The 25,453-nt window shown below is 36.4% G+C and overlaps 2 long non-coding RNA genes across 4 annotated transcripts in view; one reads left to right on the top strand and one right to left on the bottom strand.

Moving 5' to 3' along the window:
• The window catches only part of LOC125269365, a 69,209-nt gene extending 59,581 nt beyond the window's left edge, over positions 1-9,628 (top strand). Inside the window, exon 3 of the long non-coding RNA XR_007185087.1 lies at positions 8,645-9,628. This is a non-coding gene — a long non-coding RNA (uncharacterized LOC125269365). The remainder of the gene's footprint in view (positions 1-8,644) is intronic.
• LOC125269366 lies at positions 8,739-24,946 on the bottom strand. 3 transcript variants are annotated; one of them, XR_007185089.1, is made up of 5 exons: positions 23,834-24,946; positions 22,849-22,909; positions 21,897-21,946; positions 9,641-9,742; positions 8,739-8,869 (listed from the first exon to the last, which is right to left on the bottom strand). It is a non-coding gene; the product is annotated as an uncharacterized LOC125269366 (long non-coding RNA). The 3 variants fall into 3 exon arrangements; XR_007185090.1 differs by lacking the exons at positions 8,739-8,869; positions 9,641-9,742 and adding an exon at positions 18,057-20,143; XR_007185088.1 differs by lacking the exons at positions 8,739-8,869; positions 9,641-9,742 and having other exon boundaries at positions 21,302-21,946.
• Positions 24,947-25,453: the final 507 nt, after the last annotated feature.

Below are 25,453 nucleotides of genomic sequence, written 5' to 3'. Positions count from 1 at the left end.
TTAAGTTCCACTTCTATACAAAGAAGAGACCACACAAAGTTATACCATCAGATAACAGTATGCACGCAGGAAATGAGCAGCTCTTTGACAGATGAGGGGAGTTCTTCACAACCAAAATAGAACACACACATATGGCACGTCGACAGACATTGGTTGCAGTTTGGTTGCACTTCAGAGGGGGTTATCGGGGAAAACACCAAGAATATCTGACCTTGTGGCAGCACACATCATGACACATTTACGTCTGTTAATGTATTACATGCACTAATCACATTTTATTTTGCACCATTAATGTTTTTAAGACATCATGCCTTTTATATTATCACCATGTCATCAACTATCACCTAGGAAGTGGAACTTCGAAACATAATACTGACAACAAAAGACTTGTTGCCCTATTTTCAGCTGCTCTCAGAATTTACCTTTACCTCACATCAACCCTGCTTTTGCAAAGCACAATGAACTCAAGCCTCATTGTTCATTTGTTACTCATAACGTAATGTATGTCACCAGCTGGGTCATTCTACAAAATGGGTGTTTTTCTGTTTTGAAGATTTGAAGTTAAACAGTTAAAGGCATAATATGTAAGATTTTTGGATTAAAATATCCAAAAACCACTAGAACAGTGTTATATATTTTGTTGACTTGTGTACTTACATTATCCTAAATGTTTCAAAGAATGTTTACATTCAGAGAAATAAGAAATTTTAACCAGGACACGGACTGTGTCCGACTGTCTGTGTGTTGCCTATCAATGATATCATACCTGCGTTACCCTCGATTTCCGGTTTTATTTTGTAGAAACCATGGAAACACCAAAGACGCTTTAATATATTATGTGTTTTATTAGACAGGTGAGCAACTGTTTGGATACATTCATCGACATAATTGTTATATAGCTCAACACATTAAGTCTTATTGTTTGAATCTCATTTTTTTGATTTACAGCGAGTTCCATGTTTTACCATGCCTAATATCGATCTAGTTTACTGCAGTGTGCGACAAGTGTCTCACAGCCGCCGAGCGAACGCACACAACAGCATTATAACAGATTTCAACACACAAATGTATCTAATATGATAAAACAGCACTGTGTTATCCCACATACGCTTGACCGGAAGAAGTGGAAGCGCTCGTCTGCAGCATAATAAAAGCTCCGCTGCTCTCGAGCCGTGTGTCACTCTCGTCTCTCATTAGCAATATCTCCAGTGGTCTCGTTCCGCTCTGACGGCTTTCAGCCCCACCCTGCTTCATACTACAGTAATGTTAATAAATCTTTAATACATTAGCTCATCCATTAAAATGATTACTGCCCGAGTCTCGTCGGATTCTTTTCCACCAGCTGTAGACGTGAAGACAACACCTCCCATGATTCCACGAAATCATGGCGTCATCAAGCTACGCCTTTGTTTTGAATAAGTGACCTCTAGTGGTGAAAAACTACATATTGTGCCTTTAAACAGAGATCTGAAGTTGAAAATACATGTCATGTTCATTAATGAATATGAATAGATGTTGGGATATATACGCAATGCATATATATATATATATATATATAGAGAGAGAGAGAGAGAGAGAGAGAGAGAGAGAGAAAGGTAACAGGGTTGACAGTTTTAGTTATAATTTAGCCATTTTACAGTTTAAGATTAGCCATTACTAACCAAGGTCATGACCAGTGTTGGAGAAAGTTACTTTAAAAGTAATGCATTACAAAAAAAGTAACTAATTGCTTTTTGTGGAAAGTAATGCATTACACTACTTTTGCATTACTTTTTGGTCACTTGGGCTGGGCTTTCTTGTTTGTTTTTTAATAACGACATTTTTTAAATATATTTTTGGCAAATGTAAAGGCCCTTTCACACCAAAACTGAAATGAATAAGCCTCAGGCTGAAGGAAATGCACATTGACGCCTGTACAGTAGAGGGCGCAGCAATAAAAACAACAACAACAACAACAAATTTAACACAAATGTGATGTTTTTCTAAAGTCATTTTTGCTTATTAGTATGGTTGAATTGGATTATTGAAGGTCAGCAGCAAAGATATTGGTTAATAAAGTGAGATTAAATACATAAAGTATATTTGTATTATTCAATTATTATTACAGGATTGCGTAATATTCTGAGTTTGCATTTTACTGTTTTTATTCATTTTGAGGAATACTGAGTCTGTTTTTGTCCAAGTGAGATGAGTAAATGCCTGTTCAGATTTAGTGTAGAACTACAACAACCATCATTTTTAGTGCAGACAACGATTCGGCACTTACGATTTCTCTCAACATGCGGACAGGAGAGCTGTCATTCAATACATGGGGAAACAAAGCAACTTGCGTTACTAATTTGAAAAAGTAACTGAGATATTTTGTTGTAAATTTTAAGGTAATGCATTACTTTACCCATTATTTGAAAAAGTAATCTTATTACATAACTTGTGTTACTTGTAATACGGTACAACACTGGTCATGATAATTTTTCAATAATCTGTTGTTTACTATTATATGCAAATTTATGGTAAAAGATCTGACAAATTATAAGATAAAGATATTTTTTACTTGTAATTGCAGAAAACACTTCCTGAAAAGATTATGTCATTATGACAGCATTTTTATTTATGGAGAAGTCATTTATTTTAATAAGGGACAGTTATTATGGTATTATGGAGGACACAACTTTAAGTATTTTTTGTAACTTATTGTCAATTAAAATATAGTATATTATAGCATAATATACAAAAAAATAAAGTCTTTAAAAATAGAAAAAGGAACAAAAGGCACCTGTTAAAGGACCCAGCTGAAGGAAAGAATAACCTTATCAGAGATTGCTCCTCAACCTCAACAACATAATTTCTGAGTAAAGAGGAAGCCCTATTGCTGAGGGAGCTTGAGTCATCTGAACAGTTTTCTGTCATTAGACAAAACGTCAGCCTCATTAGACACAAGCATTCCCATGAGGCCCCTGACTGTGACCACAGCAGACAGGAAACCCTCTCCGACCACATAAACAGGGACTTTCGTACTAAAACAAAAAAGGGAGAATCCAATCAAAGCACCACAAGGTACCACTGCAAAACAAACTCTACCAAACCCGTTCCATAACACTTGAACGGTTGAGATAAACAAGTGAGACTGTTGCTTATTTCATCTTTGCTGCACACAGTTACTGTTTATCTTGTTTAAAGTGAGCTATTCCTTACTCTGCCATGTTTGCACGTCTTTGCGAGGCAACGCTTCCCTCCCTAAGGTTTCTATTTTGTCTTGGTATAAACACGGACCCATCGTTATGATGAGGTGCGAAGATTGTGACATCACTGGAATTCGACTGTCAAACACACAAGCGCCTGTGTGAGGCTGAAACGCTCTCGGCATGCTGGGTGAATGGGATTGTGTGATATACTGTACCGTACCATGACCACCCAAAGTCCAGTATCATCCTCAGAACAACCAAATTCTGCTTTGAGAAGGACAGAAACTAGAATGAGGTACGTGAATAGTTCTTGTGCAGTATGAATGAAGGCTTGAACCCTCTCCCTCTGAAAGGAAGCCATTACAAAAAGTCAAAAATAGATTATGATGTAAAATGGAGGGTGGGGGGTTGGCATAAAGTCAACTTTCCCGATATCATAATGGAGAAAAAAAGTTTCATTAAGAGAATGCAACAGGAAACTGCTTATTGACCACATCCAAGTCAATGAGCGACTTTATGACATAACATAGACACAACATTTCACTAACTAAAATAAGATTGATTATTAGTTAAAAGCAGTGTTGGTACTTTTGTAATTTAATTACAGTTACTTTTGATGTAATTTCATTAAATACTGTATAGACTATAAAACAATTCTATATAAAACAATAGTGGATTTAACATCAAAATTTAAAGGTGCCGTAGAACGTCTTTTCAAAAGATGTAATATAAGTCTAAGGTGTCCCCTGAATGTGTCTGTGAAGTTTCAGCTCAAAATACCCCATAGATTTTTTTAAATAAATTTTTTTAACTGCCTATTTTGGGGCATCATTAACTATGCACCGATTCAGGCTGCGGCCCCTTTAAATGCTCACGCTCTCCGCCCCCTCCCGATCTCTCGACTATAAGTGCAGTTATACAGTGCATAAACAAAGTTCACACAGCTAATATATCCCTCAAATGAATCTTTACAAAATGTTCGTCATTCATGCTGCATGCATGCATCGATTCCTGTGAGTATAGTATTTATTTGGATGTTTACATTTGATTCTGAATGAGTTTGAGGCTATATGCTCTGTGGCTAACGGGCTAATGCTACACTGTTGGAGAGATTTATAAAGAATGAAGTTGTGTTTATTGCATTATACAGACTGCAAGTGTTTAAAAATGAAAATAGCGACGGCTCTTGTCTCCAAGAATACAGTAATAAACAATGGTAACTTTAACCACATTTAACAGTATATTAGCAACATGCTAACGAAACATTTATAAAGACAGTTTACAAATATCACTAAAAATATCATGTAATCATGGATCATGTCAGTTATTATTGCTCCATCTGCCATTTTTCGCTATTGTTCTTGCTTGCTTACCTAGTCTGATGATTCAGCTGTGCACAGATCCAGACGTTAATACTGGCTGCCCTTGTCTAATGGCTTGAACATGGGCTGGCATATGCAAATATTGGGGGTGTACATATTAATGATCCCATTTTTTGCAATTTATGCAATTGCATATTGTTTATTTGAAAGAATCAAAAGTGCAGTTTCGTGTCTATCCTTGTATTGTTCAACTGGTCGAGGTTGATATGGGATTTAGAAAGTAATTAGAAATAAGTAATCCAATACTTTTTAGAAAGAGTAATTAATTAGTACAGTAATTAATTAGGCTACACTGTTGAAGATGTAATTAGTAGCTAGTAATTAATTACGTTTTTTAGAGTAACTTACCCAAAACTGGTTAAAAGTTAGACAGGGCACATATTAACACCTGAAATGGACAGTCCAAAGACAGTTAGGATTTAGTGGACTTTAACAGTTACCAATGGGTTGAAGGTCCAAATGTCAGTTTCAGTGCAGCTTCAAAGAGCTCTACATGATCCCAGACGAGGAATAAGGGTCTTATCTAGAAAAACAATTGGTCATTTTCAAAAAAAAAAAAAAAAAAGTATATATTTTTTAACCACCAATGCTCGTCTTGCACTGCTCTGCGATGCGTCACACATTACGTAATCATGTTGGAAAGGTCAAGCTTGACGTAGGCGGAAGTACTGATCCAGTGTATACAAAGAAAATGTGCAAAGACTCTTTAAAACGGCCTTTACAAAAAAAAAGGTAAAACAACAATGTCAGACGATTTTGAAGTTGGAGGACAAAATGAGTTTTTCGTCCTACGTTACGCGTGACCTTTCCAAAGAAAGAAAGACATAAACATCTTGGATGACATGGGGGTGAGTAAATTATCAGGAAATTTTAATTCTGAAAAGTTGCACTAAACGTCAACTTGGGTTGAACGACATGAACAGTCAACCTCGCTGAAAGTTATTGTACAATGAAGAACGTCATAGATGGTAAGTACAGCACTGGACCCATAATGTTATGATTCACTGTTCTAAACTATGGGGTATACGAGCGCTCTGTGACTGTGAATGGAGCGAGATTTGTTACTACATGCGGTGAGCTGTATATAAGAAGGAGGGCAATGTGTTATATGTGATAGGAGGCCTGTGTGGGGTTAAATGGAGGTGAGTGCATGTATACAGTTAAACAGAGATGCAAGAAGACGCCGCTAAACGTGATCCAGCAGGAGTAAAATGGAAGTGGGGCCCGTCCTCCTTACGCATCGCCCCCTGAGTTTCCACTCCGTTAAAGAAATAAATCAACTCCACCGGGCACACAAGCACCGCTCACCTCTTCTCTCATCCCTCTCTCCAGCCCTCCCCCGCACGGCCAGTCGGCCGCCCCTCACACTGACAGCTGTCTCTGATTAAGGCTGTGAAAAATGGGGCAGTCACGCCAGCCGCCCCTTCCTCCCACGCATTCCATGAGCATGACTGTGCACTTTCTCCCTCACGGCACTCTCCCTCAAAGCTTCTCGCTCCGATTGCTTTTTGTGATCTCCTCATATTCCTTCTAGATGCCTATTTAGATTTATTTCATTCAAAGTTCTTCTATCCTTTCTTTTTTCAGTCAGAGTGGTTAAAGTGAGCAGTGGGTATGAGGGGGTGGCAGTTTGAGGGTGAGTGGAATACAGTGCCAGTGTACAGTGTGGGGGGAGTGCGAGTGATGACGCATGAAAATGTGCATGTCAGATGGAGACAGTTAACTGCGGGGTGTATGAATGAAAGTAAGTGGGAGAAAGAGAGATTTGTGGGGTATAGAAGCGCAAGTGACCAAAGGCGTGAGGAGTTTAAGGTTGTGCGTGAGAGCGAGTGAAATGGAAAACGATGCGCAAACACATGTTGTGTATTTGGGTCAATGACGTGACCTTCATATTTTTGTCAGGATCTATTACATTTTTCAAAAATACATTAAAAAAGACATTTTTACGGACAATAAAACTCTTCAGTTTTTAAATTACAACTCATTTGGATATTTTTGTGGGGCTTAAAATAAAAATATGGGGTTTTTAGATGGTCTAACTGTCCTTATATAGTAATACAGAAAAAAAAATTGGCATAAGTAGTTAGAATTTTTTAAATTATTATTTTATTAAAAGTGTCAAATCAATGTCAATGGGGTGTAACCAACCTGCAGAAAATGATTTTGTTGACCCATAAAACTGGAAATTATCTCAGAGGACCCCTATACACCCTCCTTACTGTGTCAAGAGTAGTAACTTTTCTAATGCTTAGTTCAAGCCAAACGGATTAACCATAAGAAAACTTTATGATTTAAAGGGATAGTTCACCCAAAAATGAATATTATACCATGATTTATTCACCCTCAAGTCATCCTAGGTATATATGACTTTCTTCTTTCAGCCAAACATAATCAAAGTAAAATTAAAAAATATCCTGGCTCTTCCAAGCCTTATCATGGGAGTGAACAGTAACTGAGATTTTATACACCGAAACTCGATTCTCTCGTGAACGCGTGGATGGACGTTACTAGTGAAGCTAGTGATTACAGTTTATAAAGTTATAATTATGGATATTTTTCTGACAAAAACACATCGCTTTGCTTCAGAAGGCCTTTATTAACCCCCTGGAGCCACAGTCAAACAGAGACAGAAAAACATGGATGAATGGATGGATGAATTTTTTGGGGGCTTTAAAATCTCAGTAACTGTCCACTCCCATTATAAAGCTGGGAAGAGCCAGAATATTTTTTAATATAATTATGATTGTGTTTGGCAGAAAGAAGAAGTAAGCAATAAGGTATGAGAGGCTGTGCTGTATAAAACGGTTACCACACAATACAAATATTAAATCCAAAAAATATGTATCAATGCAACTTTCATGAAGTAAAAATCACCAAAAGCCTTCCTTCCGCCGGGAAAAATAGTCCCTGACCGTGAACAACAACAGAAGTTACATTACTACGCCATTAGATGGCGGCAAAGACTGTCTTTATGAGTGATTCACTCAGCCGCAAAGACTTTTATATTGAAAAGACTGAATTGTTGTACAAGACGCAACTAACAAATGCTTTGATCAGTGCTGTCAGTCATGGGAAAACCCCTTAACTGTTAAAAGGACAAGATACACATAGGACTGACCTGAAGGAAAATGCTAAATCTGAATAATAAACTCACTCACTCGATCTCTTTCTCACAATACTCTACTATAATACAGTAAGCTTCAATGAACAATACCAATTGAGAACAAACATCTACATTGCTAAGGGTGTTGTGTAGTGATACACAGAACCGTTGGGTGAAGCGGTCATAGCTGTGTTTTATTCACGATTGACCAATCAGAATCAAGGACAGGAACTAACCATTTTATAAAGTCATATATGTACTTCAGGATGGCTTGACGGTGATTAAATTATGGGATCATTTTAATTTTTGGGTGAAATAACCCTTTAATGGATATTTTTTTACTTTTTCTAAGTGTATTCAAGATGTAAGAAAGATATTTGTTAACACTTTATTTCGATGGTCCACTTAGACATTCTACTAACTATAAGTAACTTTGCAACTACATGTCAACTTATTTTACTAACCATAAGCCTAACACCTAACCCTAACCCTAACACCTCTACTCACACTTACACATGAGAGATAGTTGACATGCAGTTGCAAAGCTACTTATAGAATGTCTAAAGTGGACCATCGAAATGAAACGCAACCAAATATTTTATCCATTTTTACTTGATGGTTACACCATTTGACACTTCTCATTAAGTAAACTGTGACCTCCTTATTTGTCATTGACCCATTTACATCAAAGATGTGCCTAGCTTCATGTAGCACAGAGAAGAACAGATCAGCACAGAACAAAGTTTTCGAGGCCTGCTTCACAAACCCTCGAGTAACCACTGAAACAGTAAACATAAGCGCTCTCCGTTACCCATGGAGGAAAACCTAACCTCAAACTTCAATACAGACTAGCATTTTTCACTTTGCAGCACAGCCATGTTTACACCACATTAAAATTACCTCATGATAATTACAATGTGCTTTGAGTGTCTCATTTTTGCGGCTGTTTTGCTTCATGTACTTCGTTATTTGTTCAGGCACTGCTTGGAGACCTCGACAGAATCCACACGATTCCCAGCGCATGAGACGGTGTGGAAGGGGAAGCTAATCCTCACCCTCTCATCTCCCCGAAGACCTCGGTAGATCCACTTCCAGATGTTTCCTGTATTGTCACTCACTTCTGCTTATACGAGGGCCAAAAGGCTTTAACGTGAAGTTTACATTGTCTGAAATGTCTTCTCGTTGGCTTTTGAAGCTCATCACTGTGGAAAACATCATAATTAGGATCTTTTCACCCATTAGTAGCATTGGTTTACATTGTACAACAACCCATTACGCTCTGTTTGACTAATAAAAGCCGAAGCTTTCTTGGCTTTGGACCGGGTCTTGCATCTGTCTCCTCTTCACGAGATGTGGAAGAACGCATTCTTTCGTGTGTGACCGAACAGTTCTCGCAATCAGAGGCAGGCGTTCAAAAAACAAAGCAATGAAATTTGTCATCTTTTTAAAAGGCTGCTTTCATAAGGAGCTCAAGGCCAAATCCTCTCTTGAAAGCAGGAAAATCTTGATTCCAAATTAGTTTAACAAGCCTTTTCCTGTTTTATCAGAGCTTGTTCGCTTTAAACACATGCTATTGTAATCATTCTATTTTTAAGGGTGGTTTGAGGGGCAGGCCAGTACTGGTGGGCGAAAGTCCTATCACACTTTGTTAGATAGCATGTATCAGATTTCATAAACAAGCGAGGAACATTTTTATCAATCATTCAATTAAAGCGGGAGAGCGGCACGCTCGTATTCACTTGAAAGATTCTTTGTGTTGGAGGCCAAGACATTTGCAGGGCGCCATGCTTGATAGTATTTCATCTGTAATGACTACATCTTTTACACAAATGACTCGGAAAATAAAGCTACAAATCTCTCTTCCTGTCCTCGGAATGTTTGTCCCACTTTGTCCCGGATGACTAAACACATCTATGGTGAGATAAACAGCGTGATGCATAAGAAAAGATCAATATTATTTCATTTCAACATACCTTTGAGCTATCATTGTTCTGCACCAGTAGGTTGGCACAAGAGCTCCTCACAGGAAGGCAGCTAGAGATAAGGGCCTTCGCATTAGTCAGCTTCATCACTGCCTGTGATACAAGAAAGATCAGAAAGAATTAAGAGGAAAACGGTCTCAGTTAACCATTTTAATCTCCAACTGTTTATTTTGTGACATGATTCATACAGCTGTGGGGAAAAAAAAAAAAAAAGATCCTGGAAGTGAGGTTTAAGGTTCTGCTAGCTTTTGCTGTACTCACTGCTGGGAATAAAACCATGTGAGAGATGCTCACTGAAAGTACTAAAAGCAGGACAGATCATTAGAACAATGTTTTTTCCATTTTCATATGATTTTCTTTGAGCAAACTTGCCAGTGTGGGAGGTAAATACATCGGCCTGATTGCATCTGCACCAAGCTTGTAGCCATACATAAAACCGAGTCTAAAGGTCAATGTTTAAAAACGTACACGTGGGAGCCAAGTCAGTGTGCCTTTCTTGTCTGCACATATGACACATTTTAAGAATGGAACACGTTACGCAGTGGAGCAACGCACTCCTGATGTTGCCTTGTAACGCAAGGCCCAAACGTGCTCAGCTACTCGCTGCAATGAACTCCAAAAGATTAAATTAAGCCTATTATTGTAATAATTACTTGCTGACATAATATTTGGTCGCTGTATTGTATTGTATGTAACTGTAATAATTTTTTTTTTTGCCACTCTTTTAATATAGCAGTTAGCAAACAGACATTTTAAAGTGTAACTTTGCCATTTTTTAACCCGCTTTGTATTGTTACAATGTTGGTAGGATATGTAAATGAACAACGTTTACTTGTTCTCCATGTTACCTGGACCAGGAAATTCACTTTAAACTGACAGAACGGCAGTTTCTTTCAGTTTTTCCCCTTCATTTGTTTGTGATCATCCGGTTTAAATGTTGACTACGAATACGGGGGTTTTTCAGATTTTCCGTTGCTGCGTTCTCTCCGTATTTACGATTCATTGTAGCCTTTAGCCACTGCCTACATTGTGCTGGATCCTTCACTGGAAACAAAGTCACTCATTCCTGCTAAACATTTACTCTTTCAATTCTTGCACCCAAGAACAATACAAGTCGACACCATTATGACTAAAAGTTTGCTAAGAAGTATTTCCTACTAAAGCAGGCGGTATTTGACTCTGGTCAAGCGTGTCCGTAGCAGACTGGTAGGAGTGGCCTTGGACGGCAACATGCCCAGTGCATTTTGGGTGTTGAAGTTTTCCTATCTATTTAGCAAAAGCGAAGACCTTTTTCTCTGTTTTTGGTCAGGTAGCAACAATTTCAGTTTTTTTTCACCTTTATAGACTATGGAAGCTTGTTTCCACCACAAAATAAAAAAAAATTAAAGATAATTGCAACTTTTTATCTACAATTCTGACTTTTCCCCCACAGTTGCAAGTTTACATCGCAAATGCGAGTTATAAAGTCAGAATTGCATGATATAAACTCGCAATTCTGACATTTTATCGTAATTCCAACTTTATATCTCGCAATGATGAATTTTTGTCTGACAATTTTTATCTCACAATTCTTTTTTTCTCAGAATTATGAGATATAAACTCGCAATTGAGTTATAAAGTCCAATTCTGAGTCCAAGACTGACTTTTTTCTCAGAATTGCGAGTTTATGTCTCACAATTCTGACTTTATAACTCGCAATTGAGACTTTATATCACGCAAAGTAAAAAAAAAAAAGTAAACTTGCAATTGCAAGAAATAAAGCTGTGATGTAAATATATAATAAAGTAATAAATAACATTTTGCCCATGTATTGTCCAATATGGATCTTATTATGAGGGGCGTAACGTTACTGTGGTTAAGTCTTTAGACAAACGACTTGCTCTGTGAGCAGCTATTTAGTGTGAAGCGAAAACACGCACTTTGACTAACTTGTAATCTAACTTTTGTGATTACTAAAACACTGTTGAAACATATATATACTTATATGTAAAAATGGACTTTTGAGAGCTCCCCACCCTTTTGTTTTGACTTACTGCAGGGGATCAAGCCTTAATTATGGGGATAAGACCCCCCAATCCCGTCCTAAATTAGCACCCTGGTTTGGAAGAACAGAAACAGTTGTTTAGCTGATGAAGCCAGTTGCAGAGAATCACTGGGCTTAACTTATCAAGATCTCATTGTTCCCGGAAACATCACTGTAGGCCATGCATGTTCAGACTGAAGCCAAGCTGTTTCATGTCAAGAGAAGGTGCATTATTGAGATCACATATTAAATGTATTAATAGCTTCTTCCCTCTCCAGTGGGAATTGTTTTCATTTGGAAACAATTTAGTTAGCTTTTTCATTATTTCCTCATTCCCACATTGGTTGGAGGATGATGAAGGCCGGGTGGTGGTCAAACACAGAGCCAGATACGTCAGTGCAAAGTCAAGAGAGCAGGTCCGTTTGCCAGCTCTGGGTGGGGTGGGTTCGTCGAGAGATTCGTCAAGAGGGTCATGGTTCAAACAGGGCAGCTGTGCACTGGGAAAATATCTGTATTCTATTTGAGAGTAAATGGGGAAAGTTTGGAGAGGACATTGAGTCGCTCGCAGGCACAGTTGGAGTGACTCAAATGTTTGGTGAATGCATTCTAAGTTGAAGAGGATGGGGACAGGGGCTCATAAAGTGCAGATTCTGGGAAAGCCATTTGACTTTACTGGATTTCACAGAGCATAGAAGCACACAAGGCAAACAAACTGCAAACCAACACAGTTTAACACGCACCAAAAGAGTTTCCATACTCCATGTCACACAATAGGATGCAGAATGAGCTGACAAAACAGTGTGGGCTGCCATGTGGGACTGGACCTCGAGAAAGGCTGAGGTTGAGGGGTTGTATATACAAGCGTGGATACGCCAGCAACATCCACCGTGGACACAGAGTTTTGGGCGTAATTGGTTCCAGTTTATTTTTGACAAAGACTCACTTTTCTTCTTCCCCTTTCTTCACACAAACAGATAGACGGCCTGAAGCGGAAAAACACGCTGATTTACCAATCAAAATACACAAGGATAAACAGAGATAAAAGTAGAAAGGCAGTTTGCAGACAGTATTTGTAGTCTTTGTCATGTGAGGTTCAGTGGAGAGCATGATGAGTTTCTTCTAGACACAACTGCTGAATAAAAACACATTTCAATGCCAAGCGGCACACGGAACAAACTGATTTCCCTCAGGATTGTGCCCGGCTACACCTCAGATCTTTTACATGGAGAGAAACAAAGGAGTATGAATCCAACACATCTTTCCACAACAGAGAAATTTACATCATCTTCTAATGGGGAAAAGGTGTGTGGTGTAAAGATGGAAACACTTGAATTATCTTTCTTTCTGTTGACTTAAAGGGATAGTTCACCCAATAATTATCCCATGATTTACTCACCCTCAAGCCATCCTAGATGTATAGGACTATCTTTTTTCACACAAACACAAATGGAGATATTTAAAAATATCCTTGCTCCTCCCAGCTTTATAATGGTAGTGAATGGGGGGGGGGGGGGCGAGATTTTGAAGCCCAAAAAGGTGCATCCATCCATCATAAAAAATAATCCATACAGCTCCAGGGGTTTAATAAAGGCCTTCTGATGCAAAGAGATGAGTTTTTGTAAGAAAAATATCCATATTTAACTAGCTTCCGGCAGACGGCCATACGCATCGATTTGCAACGAAAGAGTAACCACAGAGGATAGAGCAAAACAAAACACCAGTCACAAATTAGAAGTCTAAAACAAGAAATTTTAATGGGAAATGTCGGAGGATTTCGATATAAGAGAAGAGGAGCCTGAGTTTGTTGCCCAGCCCTATCAGTTTGAACCGCGAGAGGCGTCTAAGCTTACATTACTCAGTATGCGTATGGTCGTCTGCCGGAAGCTAGTTATTTTAGTTTATAAAGTTTTAAATATGGATATTTTTCTTACAAAAAACCATCGCTTCTAATGGTGTGTGCACACCAAAAGCGAATTTAATTATTTGCGCGACTAGATTACATATAAAGTCGCACTGACTCGTGCCGGACGATGCGAATTATGCAAAATTGGGCAACGTGTTTGCAGTGAATGCGTGATAATCACCTCAATCGTGTCTTCCGCGCAAGTTGAAAAATTTCCGTGATGCAATGTCCCGCAAGCCAGCTTATTGACGTGTCCGGTTTGACACATCCGGATGTATCAGAAAAAGGAAGAGCTAGTTATCAAACTGGGCACCCGTCATCCTCAAGTCGCGCTGGAAGCGGCTGTCATCCAGGTGCAGTTCCTGGAGAAGACGATGAAATTCACAGAGTTGTATGTGCCTCTGGATGGTGCTGTGAACCCTGACATGTCGGCATTTGGCTTTCCAAACAGGTACAGAGCAGTAGTTATCTCCAACATGGTTGATGATGGAAAAACTGGCAGAAAGAAATGTTGTTGATGTGCGTGAAGACACTCCTCATCCAGCAATGTTTTTATTCACGTGATGCGAAAAACAAGTAATACCGCAAGTAATCTAGAGAGAGTAATGCATAATATGCGAATATTGGCTGCGATTTTGGTGTGCACACACCATAAACCAGTATGACTTCTGTGGAACACAAAAGAAGATATTTTGGAAAATGTTTTAGTGATCTTTATCCATACAATGAATGTCAAAACAGCCCTTTTTTTTTTAACATTCTTAAAAATATATCTTTTTGTGTATGTGTTTCTGCAGAAGAAAGAAGGTCATATAGGTCTGGAACAATCCGATTGTGATTAAATGATGACAGAATTTTCCTTTTGGGTTGAAAAAACCCTTCAATGTGGTATAAAATACAAAAAAAAAAAAAAAGTCTGAATTTTATAATGCAAGTCTTAAACCTTGAGTCTATTGAGAAAGACTAGATGATTCATGTACAGAAACATAAAATAGTAGCCTATATCCAATCTTGTTGACATGAGACTTACTTCAAATCTCAGCTGCAATATCCTTTCATCAAACAATCCTCCCACGTAAAGTCTTTTCTTTAAAGACAGAAAACTGAACGGACATGTTACTCGTTCATCAAGCATTGCATTAAAACCCCTCTATTTTCGTGGATGGATGGCAGCCAGAGACAAACTTTGAGAATATGATTGAAAACATTTGTGAAATCAAAATGAGAGGTCAAGAAAGCATTGATCTTATATGGCGAGTTGGCACACGCCAACTCGGTTTCTGAAAACTCTCCCCTGGGAGAATGCGGAGGAAAGGATTTACTGTGCTGCGGTTGCCCAACCACGGCCCACATACCTTTAATGTTGCTCACAAGAGCTTTCTCCACCTCTACTTAATCATTACTACAAGGAACGGACGGTTGAGGTATGCCATTACAGCAGAGCAAAAAGAAAACCCCTGTTTTGTCTCCATGATCTTCAAGTTAAACTATGAAGTCTTTTCTCTTTGCAGCTGGATAGTTTGGAGACACCTGAACTTTTATACGAGGAACAAAATGGAGAGCTGCATGCAACTTTGTTGACCACACTGTTTTACTATCGTCTGAAAGCGTCAATTATCCCTACGTGCCCATGAGTGGATTGTGAGATGCCGCATAGGAGCACGGCCTCAAATATACCCTCTCTAGCGAACATAATTGATACAAATGTGCAAGTTTGGAGCACAAGTACAGGTTTAGGTGCTGAACTCTTGAGTAGATTGTGGATAACAGTAATTAGAGTGGAGAGAAGTTTTGGAAAGACACGTTCAGACAGACATAGTTCGCCAAGGCGGCAATCTGCTGCTCGTACAAACATAATGTCACATAATGCATCTCATTTTGTCATGCTCCTAAAAAAAAAGACAGGGTGAATTCGGGTTGATTGGGACAGTTTTTCCAAGTCATCTCAATGGCAAAAAGTGTCACAATTACCCTGAATTCACCCCTAAATAACTTAATCTGACCAAATATAGCCTTTAAATGTCAAAATTACTCAGATCTATAAAGGCAAACATACTCTATATGACCAATGGAGCTAATCCAGTTTGGTTTCCACCCTTGCTTCCTTTATCCAAATGTTTTGTCCCCTCTGCCCGATGACAACATGCAATGACATAATATACAATGTAATCATAAGAAATGTTTTTCTTCAGCGCTGTTTCTCCCATGTGTATGAGTCATCAACGATTTACAGTCATGCACAGAAATAATGAACCTAATTTCTATAAGAACTTTTAAATGTCTTTATAGATAATTATTATTAAGGATAATTAGATTTGGCAAAGGCTTAAAGGGATAGTTCACCCAAAAATTATAGCTCTGTCATTAATTACTCACCCTCATGTCATTCCAAACACATAAGACTTTCGTTTATCTTTAGATTAAGATATTAAATTAAGATATTTTTGATGAAATCTGAGAGTCCCTCCATTGATGACAGCTATGCAATTGAAACTTTGATGCTTCAAAAAGTTCATAAAGAGATTGTAAAACTAATCCATATTAGTTTTTTGAAGCATCAAAGTGTCAGTTATGTACACTGTAAACCCCAAAGCTCAAAATAATTAAATTAGTTAAATCAAATGAACTTTTATGAGTATTCAGAACTTTCTTTCTTTTTTTGAGTTCACAGAACTGGCATGTTTTAAAGGACTAGTTCACTTTCAAATGAAAATTTCCTGATAATTTACTCACCCCCATGTCATCCAAGATGTCCATGTCCTTCTTTCCTATTCAAATTACGTAACGAACGCAGCACCAGTTCCGTTTTTTTTTTTTTTCGTAAGTTGAACAGGGAAGGTGTAGGACATACAGCATAAGCTTTTTGAAGAATATGGAAGGCGGTTTGGTGGAAGCACTTGCAAGGCGATCATTTGTGTTTATAAAGCATATACATTTTTATTTATTTTTTTTAGAAAATGACCAATCGTTTTGCTAGATAAGACCCTTTTTCCTCGTCTGGTATCATTTAAAGCCCTTTGAAGCTGCACTGAAACTGTCATTTTGACCTTGAACCGTCTGGAGGCCATTGAAGTCCACTATATGGAGAAAAATCCTGGAATGTTTTCATCGAAAACCTTAATTTCTTTTCGATCTTGGATGACATGGTAAATTATCAGGAAAGTGAACTAATTCTTAAGTAGTCTGAATTATTTCATTGTTTTGAGTTTTATGAACTTATTTCTTTTAATTGAGACAAACTTAAATTTAACTGCCCACATGGAAAAAAAACCTATATAAACATATATGTTTCAATATAGGTTTTGATATAGGTTTTACATATATGTGACATATATAAAATTGGCCGTTTTCCTATATTATATGTACATATATGTACATATATGCACACATATATGTACACATATATATATATACACACATATATGTACATATATGTACACATAATATAGGAAAACGGCCAATTTTATATATGTCACATATATTAAAAACCTATATCAAACCTATATTGAAACATATATGTTTATATAGGTTTTTTCCATGTGGGACCAATTTCACGTGTTCGTGTAGCGGTGTGTTTTCTGCGTTGTGTCGTAATCAAAGACAGACTGCGAAAAATCTTGCCATCAGGTCCTCACTTTATTCTGTATAACACAAATGGCAATATATGAGGACTTGTGCAGCATACAAACAGCATGCGGCAGCAACGCACAACGCTGAGAAAGAGAGATATTAAAAGTAACTTAAGTAAAGAAAAATAATCAACGAAACATCTGAATGTACATCACAGAGGGGTTTTGGATTACAATCATACAAATATATCATGTGAATTCAGCTGTTACATGAAACATGGCCTTAATTGAATCACCGCCAAAACTTTGTGCGACCTACCGCTGTGATGTCTCATGCAGACTGGGAAGCAGCAAAGTGCGTCAACACCCCAAGTCAGCATGGCGGCAGGAAACCCCAAATATGGTCATGGCAAGTGGAATCACAAAATAATTGTCTAAATACATAACTGCTACATTCGCACATACATAAGTTCTTGCATAATTTTTTTCGTTAATTCTTAGTTTTTGCCTTGATAATAGAAAATATGAGCTAGGCATCATGTATGACAGTCAAAAATGAGATATGAGCTACAAAATGACCAGATCCTGCCATTTGCTATATAGAAGACATATCTTGTATGTATAGGGCATATATATGGATATGAAGAAGCAATACAGGAGACCTATATTTCCTGTATATGCACATATATGCACCTCAATTTTGCCTATATGTGGCATATATACACATATATGCAGTATATATACGCATATATGCAGCATATATATAGCATATATGCAGTATATATGCGCATATATGCAGCATATATATTATCATATATGTGCATATATGCAGCATATATGTACATATACACTGCATATAGGTTTCATATATGCGCATATATCCACATATAGGTTCTTTCCATGTGGGTGAAACTGGGATGGGATTTCTATTCTCCAGCATGCTTTGCCATGACATTTGAAAGGGAGAGTAAATGCTAAAATTTACTGTTATATAATGTTTTTTTTTGTTTGTTTTTTTTTTTGTTTTTTTGCAAGATTAATGCTAAATGGGAGATTTAGTAGTGTTTAATGTTTTGCTATGCTAATTTAGAAGAGTTCCTGTTATGTTGGGTTTTTTGGGGGGTTACCATCATTATGACATGTGAAGCATGAGCATGGTTTAAGAACAGTTATATGTTATATATTGCTGTACTTATTTAGCAATTGCTATTTTATTAAATGCTATTAAAACACTGTTACCAATGAGCAAGTTAGCATGCACTGAATTAGCTAGTTAAAGCTAGCCAAGTTTCCATTACTAAAAATATTTAAGTGGAAATTACATGACATTCCAAGTTAAATATATGAATTGGCTTACTCAAATATTTCAAGTTAAGAGCAATTAAAATGTATGAGTACAAAAATAATGTATGTGCCAGTTCTGCTTACTTAAACTTGTAACTGATACAACAAGTTTTGCAAATTTATTCAGGTTAACAGTGCAGAAAGCTCTCAGATTTCATCAAAAATATCTTATTTTGTGTTCCGAAGAAAGTCTTACAGATTTGGAACAACATTGGGGTGAGTAATTAATGACAGAAATTTCATTTTTGGGTGAACTAACCTTTTAAATGACCATAATGAACTACATCTGTGGTTATTCTGTTAGGACACCTGTGTAAACTGTGGGAACTGACTTCATCTGCTAAAAATAGCATAATTTGTTTAAAAAGGCCACTTGGTTACTTTCTTATGCAATGACATTAGGTGGGCAAATACTTTCTGTTGCCTTGTACAGTACATAAATACTCATAAATACTGAAGCAGAGCTCATTTTTGGGTGAACTAACCCTTTAAGGTTAGGGATTTGTATTATAAGTATTAAACATATGCCATTTTATGCCACAAATAATAATGATACCTCAAATTATGTGGCTTGTGGAGGATATGCAATTACTTTTCTAGTGATCTGGGTTAAGTTTTTTCCTGCTGGACAATAACCCAAGCAAAAAAAATAGTATACTGTATAGTGTAACCTTGAAGGAGGGAGAAATCAACATTAAAATAAATCTAATGCCATAATAAGAATAACTGGCCTGTGACTATCCACCTTATTTTGCAATGCGGAAGTAAGCTGCTTTCTCTGAATGTGAAAGATTTCTGTTTCACATTTAATATTTTTGGGGGCATTTCTGCATCGAGCCCCCATTCATTTCTGACCCTTGAACCAAGACTCTTTTGACCAGTGAGCAACCACATAGTAACCATTCAAAACACTCCAATAACATCTTAAACAATGTTGTAATCTAGTTTCAACTAATGATTTCACAATCGTGATCATATAGCGTTTAATATAGGCTCAGCCTTTTCCGCTGGTTATGATCATGCACTTCTTACAGTAATTCAGAAATGTACTGTACGGTATTGCATTACACTGGAACAAACAATTCAAAAATGTTTTTAACTTTATTACACAGTACACAAAACATTAACTTAAACCACATGCTATGTTTCAGAGAAACCAGAACACGAAACAATGCGTATATAACACAAACAAGTGAAAAAATGCATTTTCTTTCCAGCATTTGTGTCCAAGATTTTGCTCAAGAATGTATGTAGAAGCAGAAACAGTACTCTTCCTCTGTGAAGTGACTTCTCATGTGAGACAGGGAAGAGTGGCCTCACTTTCGGCCTTGTTTGTTGTCCGGCCCGGCACTGGACACATGGGCCGTGTAACTCTAGTCCAGTTGTGACCACACAGGAGAGGTTCTGTGCAGAGGGGGTCGGCTCCAGAATGGAGACAGATGGACGGAGGGCAGTTCTCACACAGAGAATGGCCTCCACTGTTCCCGTGCTGGCCGCAGCTCACAAAGATCATTGATTTTGACCACGTTGAGTGAAGGGCTCGCTAATATCTCATTTCAGCACCGTCCTCAGCATGACCATGACACCTGTTCGGAGGTCAGGTCTAAAGAACACCTCGACTGCGGGAATCCGATCACATCCCGGGCTTTTTATTTCTGATTATTTTGGAGGTCAATGAAATTGTACATTTTCAGAGAAAAGATGTGTTTCATTCTTGAAAATGAATATCATGCTATCACCATGTTGTCAGTTCAGGGTTACAGATGCACTTTTGATTTAAAAATGGTACCAGAACTGCCAAAAATTCCCAATTTATTTATTTAATATATAAAATGTTCAATGTCTGTGTGTGTGTGTGTGTGTGTGTGTGTGTGTGTGTGTGTGTGTGTGTGTGTGTATTATATATACATAATTATATATAAATAATAATTAATTAATAAATAATATATATATATATATATATATATATATATATATATATATATATATATATATATATATATATATATATATTTTTTTTTTTTTTTTTTTTTTTTTTTTTTTTAAATGATCATGATTTTAAAAAAATGTATAGATACAATTATTGGATATACATATGACCAATAATTTTTTTTTTTTTTTTTTTTTTGGACAATTACATTTCTTCAATTATCATTATTTTTTTATATTTTATAGAAACAATTATTGGTTATATATATATATATATATATATATATATATATATATATGGATGGGAACTGGACAAGATCCACGTGCAGGCTTTATATACAGGAGAGCATAGTCGTACAGGCAGTAGGTCAAACACCAGCAAACAGAAACAAGAAGGCAAGGCAAAAGAGGTCAAAAACACAGGCAAGGCTAGGCAGGACAAGGAACAGAAGGAACACAAAAATGTGTGCGCGTGAGTGCAGCTTATAAAGGGTCACTGATGGGAAACGTGAGTGCATGATTGGTTCCTAGATGGGGAATATATATATATATATATATATATATATATATATATATATATATATATCCAATAATAGTATCTATAAAATGTAAAAAAATTCTTGATAATTTGAAAAAATAAATAAATAAATAAATAAATATATATATATATATATATATATATATATATATATATATATATATATATATATATACAAAAACGTTTTTTTCAATTATCATTATTTTTACTATTTTATAGATTAATTTTTTGGTAATATAAATATGTAAATGTATTTTTTTAATATTTAAATAAGAAATTTAAATATATATACTGAATTATATATTATGTGTGTAATTATAAGTGTATTATTTGTACAATTATACAAATAAGATAATATTTTATTTTATTATATAATTTAATTTAATATTATTATTGCTCCATTGCTCTACTTAACATAAATGGATGAAAAATGGTTTTTACACAATTAGACAACAATATGCGTCATAAAGCTAAAAATGTCCCTAAAAATGTACAATTTTTTTTTATATTTGTACAATTATATTATATAAATAATAATATTATATTTTATTATATAATTTAATAATTTGATTCTATTAATCTATTTAACAAAAATGGATAAAACTGTGTTTTTACACGATTATACAAATGTCCCTAAAAATCAATCCCACACATTGTCCCAAAGAATACTCTGAAATAATCATTAAAAAGTTAATTTTGGACACAGGGTCAGTTAAATGATAATGTGTGTTTCTGACCCCGCTCAATAGAAATGACTCAGTCTGGGGAGTCCACCCTTCCTCATGAATAACGGGACAGGAAACCTGGTCAGAGAGGAAACTGACCTGACTGACATTTCACATGATAAACTCGAGACAGGAAATTCTATTTCAATAATAATATTTTCATCACTTTACTATTTCCTCTCTTCAAACCCTGACATTTTCCCCAACTACATTTACCTCTGCTCCAGTGTCCTGTTTCCAGCTTCCTTTGGTCCTTTGCTCCAACTCTACGAAAAGAGAGGAAAGGAGGGGTAAACAAATGGATAAGCGCTGGGTTTCAATAGCATAACAGCTAATGTCATTATTTTAAGCTAGAGGACTAATGCTATTCCCATATCGTAGGGGTCAAAGAGAAGGCCATATAAACCTCACTTGTTTATATTTTCCGAGTTAAACAGCAGGCATCACTTTCAATCCTGACTGTAAGTGAAGCAGCCGTGTTCTGCACACTATATAACTGCTGGGGTACTGTATAAAAAGGAGGGAGTGTGAGGAGTTGCATGGGAACAACATGACTGGAGAGCTCTGGTGGTGAACCACTTACGATACTGCGGCCTAACTTTTATGGACAATTAATTTTTTTCTCATTTCAATTGTGCTTAGCCTTTAAATTGCTAGCATTGAGTAGAAAAAAAGGCAAGAGGGACACCAGAATCTGAGTTACAGGAAAAGGCCCCAAGTAAACAGATTTCGAATGAAAGAAAAATATATTCGTCTGAGGGATAGTAAGTCTGTCAGCTGTGGACGTTGAAATAAAAATCTTGAAATCACTCTCCAGTTGAGTCATTACACGAAACCCCTACGATTTGAGTCCCTCTGACCTTTTTCAGTGCATTTTATCTATTGAGTCACCAAAATATATTTTTAAAAGCTTTTTGTATTAATTGAAATGTCTCCTTTAATAATGTTTAAAAACATGACATACATTTTATCTTCATATTAGAAATTATTTAGTTTTTTTCAGTTGAAACCACCTATTTTGTCATGTCCCTCAAGGCCTTCTATGAAAGTGTACTCGGGATATGAATAAAAAAATGAGAAAAAAGTCCATTCCCATAAATATCATCTGTGCTTTTTTGCTGGTAATGTTTTTTTTTTTTCATGATTATTCATTAAAATCTCTCCATACCTCAGTATTTAGCTCCGTACCTCAGTAACCCCTCAACCCCGTTACACAAACCATTCTCCCCCTGTAAAAAAACAAACAAACTGATACTTATGTGACATCATTAATAGGAAGTGACATCATAGAAGTCTTCTGAACAACATTGTGAGCTGACACAGACAAGTTACCACCTTCTTTAATAATTATAACTAAATTATGTTGTGAAATTGTGTTTGTCAAGCTGAATGACTCAACCTCGTTATGCCAATTAAAGATAGAAAACTATTACTTGTGAAAATTATCTTTGTTATTTCAACATTATTCATGATTTCTTAATATCATGCATGCCATGTGCTCTCCATTTATTCACTAGATTTAGAGCAGTGGCCAATTTGGGCAAAAAATCTCAACCCCGTCACACCTACATTTTTATTTATTTATTTATTTTTGTTAAGTTTATGAAAAAGTAATTTAAAGTTAGTCATAAGAATACTGATTTTAGTTCAAATTCTGAAGTTAAGCCTTTGAAAATAAAGGTTGCTGTCACAAAAAGTGCCCATTTCAGGCTTTAGTATAGCAAAAGTGTGAGATTTTATGTAACTTTTATATTTGCAATTACTGAATTAGTGTGAGGGACATCTGATTAATAGGAAAATGTTGATTTTATCACAAATACATTTTATAATAATATTCAGAGAGCTCCCATAGTGTCCATAACTTAAAATAATGACCAATAATAATAGGGATTTGATGCCTGAGATGGGAAAAAATGTTTTTCTGGAAGTTAAATATGTCATTAATGTTGTGGGGTGTTCAGAAAAGTAATACATTTTGGTAAAAAAAAAATCTAAAAATGTGTAAGTCCAAATCGTACTCAGTTATCAGCTCAGTTGTAGCAATAGGGCGGTTAGCAAAGCACATAACTGACGCTTGAAATCTCACACATTTCCCCTACATACTTAGAGATTAGACTGTAAAGTAATCCTGCAAGAGATAATTAATTCCTTACCTCTTACTACCATCTCAAACTCTCTCCATTTCTCAAACAACAGGAGAGAACCAACAAAAGAGATGTAGCCTACAGGAGTCTGTATGAAGTGCTCCCTCTACAGGCCAACAGCCCACACTGCACACACACTCTGAATGGACACAGACACTGCAATTCATTTGCATGATCTGTGACAAACACATTACAAATTAAAATAAGCAATTATGACATAATAACTGAACTTTGTATAAGTTAAAATAACTTTCTTATCATCCAAACTCTTAAGATACAATCCGTATCATTAAAGTTAGTTGGAAACACTTTGAAATGTAATCTCCACCATTCCCGTCAACCTTCAGTTTTGTCTCTCTAACACCCTGGGGGGGGAGATTACTCTGTACCACAAATTTTGTTAAACTCTTCCTTGCATGTAAACAAAATATTTTTTTAAATGACTGAATTAATAAACTCAGAATAGAAGCACATCTCGCCTAGAGTGCTCATGTTAAATGCACTAATAAAGTGTGGTGAAAAAAAAAAGTCCTTTAGAAAAACATCCACCTCTGGCTGAGAGGAGGGGGATGTTATGACCCCATCCTCCCCTCCCTGCTCTCCTCCGCCCCACACAGCCCAGGGCAATGCAGCGTTGTAGCAAACATCCCCAGTCAATCTGTCCCCTCCTCCAACATTTCTGAAAAACTTTTGTCCTAAGTGGTGCTGTTCTTCCTCAGCTGTAACACAAATACAGAATGACTCAGTGCAGACGGAGAGAGCAGTTCTTGCCCTGTCATGGATTGCTGAGGTGGGCTGTGGGAGGGGGTCTGTCCTGAATAGTGTGCACTTTGAAGTTGCCTCAAAGCAGCACTATAGCTACAACTGTTTAATTTAGATATAAACTCTGTAGCTTACAGAGTTGATGTAAAAGAAAGTGTAAAACTAACATACATTATCCTGAAGCTGTAAGAATCTGTATAAAATATAAGGAATTGACAGAAAAACAAATACTAACCATTCTATAGTTGCTACAATTATAGTAATATAAACAAATGACCCAATACTGTACTAAGTTTTCTACAACTATAGGGTATATTATACTACAATACACTACAGTTTGCTGTAGTAAAAACTAAAGTAGCCTAGTATTTATTACAGTTTATCAGTTCACTATATCTACAGTATGCTGTAGCATTCATTAACAAAGTGTTGTAAATACTATAATATATACAGTATACTACAATTTACTATAGTATGGTTCAAAAACTATACTATAAATTACTATAGTATTTTTTCATTCGGGTAGTAACAATGTACTTCCACTAGACCATCAAAAAACAAAATGGTGACAATGAAATAAGGGTTAATTATTTTGAAGCACAACAATAAATGCATGAAAAAAAAAAACATGTTTTCCATTAATGTTAGTTTAGTAAATTCCACATTTCCCTTTGTACTTGCCGTTTATGTACTCGTTTTAGTGATGCATATTTACTAGCAAATATGTGCATGATAATATCTTGAGATGTCACATAACTCTACGCGAAATAAACAATGTCTGACGATAAAGTTTCAGTCATCGAAACAAACAGCTGGACACAATGTCGCATGCACAAGAGCTTTCGCAAACTTTTAAACTGCGTTGCA

Source organism: Megalobrama amblycephala, linkage group LG5 (genome assembly GCF_018812025.1).
Source record: "Megalobrama amblycephala isolate DHTTF-2021 linkage group LG5, ASM1881202v1, whole genome shotgun sequence".
Classification (NCBI taxonomy): Eukaryota; Metazoa; Chordata; class Actinopteri; order Cypriniformes; family Xenocyprididae; genus Megalobrama; species Megalobrama amblycephala.
This window is presented reverse-complemented; position numbering and strand designations above follow the sequence as displayed.